The 6,025-nt window shown below is 38.2% G+C and overlaps 1 pseudogene; it reads left to right on the forward strand.

Annotated features, from left to right (window-relative positions):
* The first annotated feature begins 299 nt into the window (after positions 1–299).
* Positions 300–1,266, forward strand: LOC147903424 (pathogenesis-related thaumatin-like protein 3.5 pseudogene; annotated as a pseudogene).
* The last annotated feature ends 4,759 nt before the right edge of the window (positions 1,267–6,025 follow it).

Below are 6,025 nucleotides of genomic sequence, written 5' to 3' on the forward strand. Positions count from 1 at the left end.
TAGGCTAAGATTCAATCTTCAATCTCTTGTACCTTCTTTTCTTACTGTCTGCCTTTTGCTCTATTGCTCTGTTGCATCATGATCATGCCTCATTTGGTCGGGAAAACATTAACGGTTGTAAGGTTGAAAGCTGCTTTCAAGTCTTAGTGACAATGATTTAGTCTCTCGTGGTTGCAACACATGAACACATGTTAGAAAGCTCCATGCTGCTTACAGCTAATGCGACCTTTTGGGCTTGCTGTCAAAGTTGAGAGACTCGTATTGACCATGCAGTTGTGGTGATCGCAGGAACATGCGTAATGGCCGGCAGTATGACTTTCACGATCGTCAACAACTGTCAAGAAACGATCTGGCTTGGCATTTTGCCGGGGAGTTCCGAGCTTGTAGAGAGCGACCAGTTGGTCCTTTCGCCTCGGCAGACTCTTGTTATAAACACCACCTACGGATGGATGGGCCGTTTCTGGGGACGCACAGGGTGCAATTTCAACTCCGCAGGTTCTGGACAGTGTGTAACGGGAGATTGTGGTGGAGTGTTGGACTGCAATGGGGCAGCTGGTGACCCTCCAGCTACATTGGCCGAATTCAACATTCAAACCAATAGAGATTTCTATGACGTGAGTTTGGTGGATGGATACAACTTGGAAATGAGCATATCCACAAGTGGGGGTACGGGGAATTGTTCAAACGCAGGTTGCGTTTTTGATCTAAACACGATCTGCCCTTCGGAGCTGCAGGAGGTCGTTAACAATACGGTAGTGGCCTGCAAAAGCGCCTGTGATGAGTTCCATCTGCCACAATACTGCTGTACAGGGCAGTATGGCTCACCAAAAACATGTCATCCTACGAATTACTCACGGATTTTCAAGAAAGCGTGCCCAAAAGCATATAGTTACGCATATGACGACCCGTCGAGTGTGTTCACTTGCACAGGAGCAGATTATACTATCAACTTCTGTTGATGAAGAAGCGAGGCGCGTTCTTCCTGTTCCTGCGACTTTGGCTGCCGCTGCAATTTCGGTCAATTGCAACGAGGACACCTACACGAGAGCGCACCTAAGATGAATCCCGGCCTTGGGCGCAGATACCAAAAAGCCTCACCGCCAATCTATCAAGGTACTCCTGATTAGCAGTAGCTTCAGGCCCTGCCTTGTAAACCGACTCCAGTTATAAGAATGCCTTCGAGCACTGCAGGACTGTAAACATAATCATCTCCTTTGTCATTGGTCTGTTAGTAGCCATGTTGAGCAGATGTAAATAATTGGCAACTTCAAGCCCTGAAACCTATTCTAGGTCATGTATGATAATTGTGATTTATATTTGTGTTACAGTAGCTGCAATACGGTTTTAGAAATTGGCCGAATCATTTTGGTTAAATGCAAGCTTGTCTTTCAATCACATTCTTGGGATATCCGTTCCTAGGGGGACGTATTAATTGTGATTTATATTTGTGTTACAGTAGCTGCAATACAGTTTTAGAAATTGGCCGAATCATTTGACAAATGCAAGCTTATCTTTCAATCACATTCTTGGGATATCCGTTCGTGATAAGCGTTTCCAACGCATACTTGGACACAACTTGCAAAAAAAAACATACTTTACACAACGTTCAATTTAAAGCAGCAAATTTTTGCCTAAGAATATCCCATGCCAAAACACTAATTTGCATATTCAAGTGGACCTTCATTACGAAGACATTGTAACCTAACCCTACCTACGTAACCAAGCTAACATAATCAAGCCTAATGTAACCTTACGTAACCAAGCTAACATAATCTAACCTAACATAGCCTAATGTAAGTTGACGTAGAGTGAGTGCAAGGAGAGACAGAAAAGGAGAGAACTGAGAGGGGCAAGGGGGCCGCAAGGGGAGGGAGAGGTGTGAGGGGAAACAAGAAGGACAGACGAAAGTGGGAGGGGAGTTGAGGAAGGAGGGGCAAGGGGGATCGAAGGGGGCCACAAGGGGAGGGAGAGGTGTGAGGGGAAATGAGAAGGAGAGACGAAAGGGGGAGGGGAGTCGAGGGGGGAGGGAAAAAGGGAATAAGGGGACCTAGGGGCTTCTTGCTTCTCCAACATTACATGCAATGTCTTACCAATTCCATATTCAAGATAAAAGATTCAAAACATTGAAATAAAGCTTTAATCCTTCCAATTGTAAGTGCTTCCCTAGAAAGAACATTACAAGAATACATGGAGTATTATCCATCACTAGGCTTTAACCTTCACTTGTGTCCTTGAATTCTTTCTTGAAATTTTCTCTTGTAAGGTTTCCTTAGTTGATAAGTGGAAAATTTTCCCAAGGAATTTGATGAATTGATATTTAAAATCTGTAGCCACATCAAACATGTCAATTGGATTTTCAAGTTTCTTTCTCTATCCTTTATAAACATGATATGATGGGGAACCGATGAGCACCACATTCGATACATTCCATCCACCAAAGTCTCTAATATTTATAAATCGCATAAGATATACCCTTAGTCATCACTTTGTGATTGCCTCAATTGTCTCATTGCATTGGAGATTTACATTTTTCATTGAGGTCATTTCACCATCTTGTCTTCTACTTCGTCTTTCTCTTATGCTTCTTATAGTATTCTTTCCTTGTGGAGGGATGACTTCTAATTCTAGAAAGTGTACTTGGCACTATAGCTGTGAAAGCACTAGCCTTTTACATTTCATATTGTGGTTTTCTTTTGAGGATTCTGCCATCTTTGCTTTGGACTATCCTTGTCCTTCTTCTGTTATTTGTTACTCATGTGCACTCAAGGCTTGTACTTCCACCTATTTATTGCATGCCTCATCCTCACCTCATGAGACATCATCCCATGGGTGCTACTGTGCTCCTCTATGTTAATGCCTTTGTAGTTCCTTTTTGAACTTGATCCATGTAGCTAATCTCACATCCTCAAACTGTTCCAACCTTGTCTTTATGAGCATTTGATTTGCCTTTATCGTACAATTGTTTTTTAATGCATGTTTAAAGAGAGTCCAATGTAAGCCTTAGCAAGGAAAAATGAAGGTAATGTCCTTGTAGTGTCTCAAACCTCTTGCCCTTGGATTTTGGTTCTCTGTGAAAATAATCATTTTTGTTCCAAGATTATTCTCAATATAATACCACCATTCGTCATTTTTTATGGCGAGAGAATGGCTCATCATTTTTGTCAAAATCATTCTTTGACAACAAGAGGAAGAGGTTGCTATGCCTTTCTAACACAAACAATGCTCTCTTAGAGTTGTGCTGTGAAGTCAAGAAGTTATTATCATATAATGAATCAAGGTTACATCCTTGACAAATGCTCTAAGCTTGAGATCCATAATTTTGAATCTTATACTAACATATAACGAAGAGTTTAGTAAATATAAGATTTTAAAACATTTCAAATTAGCTTATTGAAGGGCTTGAAGTTAATATATTAAACATAATATAAAAATATTTGATAAATTCAATAACTAAAATTTATTTAATAAAAATAGATCAAAATTAGATATAAAAATATACAATATTGAAAATCATAATAAAAAGGCTTTAATTTACACATCAAATAAGTTACATGATATAAATGTAAGATTTTAGAATTGTTTATATGAGAAAATAATAAAGAAAATTTAATTTATATATTACAATAAATAATTTAAAAATAATATTTAATTAAAAAGGGTTAAAATTTATGTAAAGGTTAATTTGATAAGTTAGATGAATTAAATCACTACTACATGAGAGTCCATTTTTGACACTTATCTCCCATAACTTTGCAGGCCTTAGATTGTTTTTTGCATTGCAACTGGCAAATCATTGGTATAGGCATAAAATTCATCCATATAGGTGTCAGTTTGTGTGTTGGTGTAGGCATTAGTATTTGCATCAGAATTATTTTCTATACTGACATAGATACCGATGCGCATACCAACACCTATATCATGCTGGAATTTCCCAATGAAATTATAGAAAGTAGATCACAATAGGACCAAAACCAATTCAACCTACAAGTTTGATAATTTTGAAGATAAAAAATTAAAGAATATGGATACCAAGTTTGGGATTAAAATACTCATATATTCATGATGAACTTAATATAAGAATTGACATAATGCAAGTATAGACATGAAAGAGCCAAGAACAATTAGTTCTCTCCATGGAAAAAGAATCAATTAGTACCATTAACTTCAAAGGCTATGTCTTCAACCAAGCCCATCATGGCAAATAAGTCCATCTCTAGTTCTATTCCCAACTCTCCTATATCATCAAGGTAATACTACCTAAGACTTGATCCTCTAATCCAACCTCTTAAATAATATCACATGATACATGAGACCCATATTCTTCTTTCCCAATGTCATGATATCCACCCTCCTTTATCGTGATGTCATTATAAGGTGATACATGATACATGATACATGATACCCATATTCTTCTTTCCCAATGTCATGATATCCACCTTCCTCTATTGCGATGCCATTTTCCACCTTCTCCCATATCGTGATCTTTGAATCTTCCCTCATAGATCCATCAATGTGAATTGGACCCATTGGCATTTTTGAATCCACATCCCTATCTTTGAAAGTCGTTTACTTTGACGAGCAGCTCAGGCCACATACCACCATCTTGGATTAGAATGATCTAGAGATGAAAAGGCCATCAATTACATTAATTTACGCTTAAGTATGAACATGTTACATTTGTTTGAAAACAAACTCATTAGCTTAATTCCTTAGTACATACCTGTTCACATTGTTTAGGAGAAACAAAAGTATCACTTTGAAATTTGTCCAGAGTAAGGTGGAGTCTATGGCCAAAGGAGGACTACCAAAAAGTGAGCAACAAAAAGCAAGCAGACCCAAAAAAATGAGCGACATGAAGCAAGCAAGACCCTTCCAATTTAAATATCTAGTTTTACAAAACCACATCAACATGTGAATCTTAAAAGAGATAGAGAGGACCGCTTAATGTTTCCAAACTTAGATAAAATAGTGAATACATATGCACTCCATACTTTATGAAAATACTAAACCCATCCACCCTTCAAGACACTACTATGTAATACAAAGAAGATCCAAAAAGGATGAGAACATATCCAACTTTCCATCTAGGGGGTCTTTGTATTGTGCATGAAGACTGATTTGAAAAAATAAATAAATATAATGGATGGCATGAGCCAACTACATGCACAGATTTTGAACCAAAAGTAAACTTCATTGATGATTGAATGAAGTTTTACAAAACCACATCAACATGTGAATCTTAAAAGAGATAGAGAGGACCGCTTAATGTTTCCAAACTTAGATAAAATAGTGAATACATATGCACTCCATACTTTATGAAAATACTAAACCCATCCACCCTTCAAGACACTACTATGTAATACAAAGAAGATCCAAAAAGGATGAGAACATATCCAACTTTCCATCTAGGGGGTCTTTGTATTGTGCATGAAGACTGCTTTGAAAAAATAAATAAATATAGTGGATGGCATGAGCCAACTACATGCACAGATTTTGAACCAAAAGTAAAATTCATTGATGATTGAATATTTGATATCATCTTCATTTTAAATGCATCTATAGAGAAGGGTGTGATTTTTTGGTGAGCTTTTTGTCACGAACTTTTTTTTAATTTTCATGAATATTGCGAGCTTTTCATTCACCCGAGAGAGAGAGAGAGAGAGAGGGGGGGGGGACATGGAGTGGGTGGGTTGAAAGTTTGGGTTGTGGTTGTGGTTAAGAGGAGAGAGGGGGGGGAGGGGAGATAAAGGAAAGGGGGAGGGATGGGTGCATGGGTAAGGTGGCATGGACAAGGGAGGGGAGGGGAGTTGGAACATATATTCGTTATCATAGTGGAGAACATAGAGGGGGAACTTATAAGGTATGCAAAGAGGAGTGCAAGGAGGAGAGAGAGGATGAGGAATGTGAAAGTTATCTTCATCTACTAAATGCAAAGGGGAAGGGAGAGCATGTGGGATTTTTTTTTTCATTTTCAAAGTGTATAGTTTGAAATGTTTGACCTCATATATGGATTCCTTGTCGAATT

Source organism: Dipteris shenzhenensis, chromosome 3 (assembly GCF_047967505.1).
Source record: "Dipteris shenzhenensis isolate YYH24624 ecotype China chromosome 3, Dip_SZ_1.0, whole genome shotgun sequence".
Classification (NCBI taxonomy): Eukaryota; Viridiplantae; Streptophyta; class Polypodiopsida; order Gleicheniales; family Dipteridaceae; genus Dipteris; species Dipteris shenzhenensis.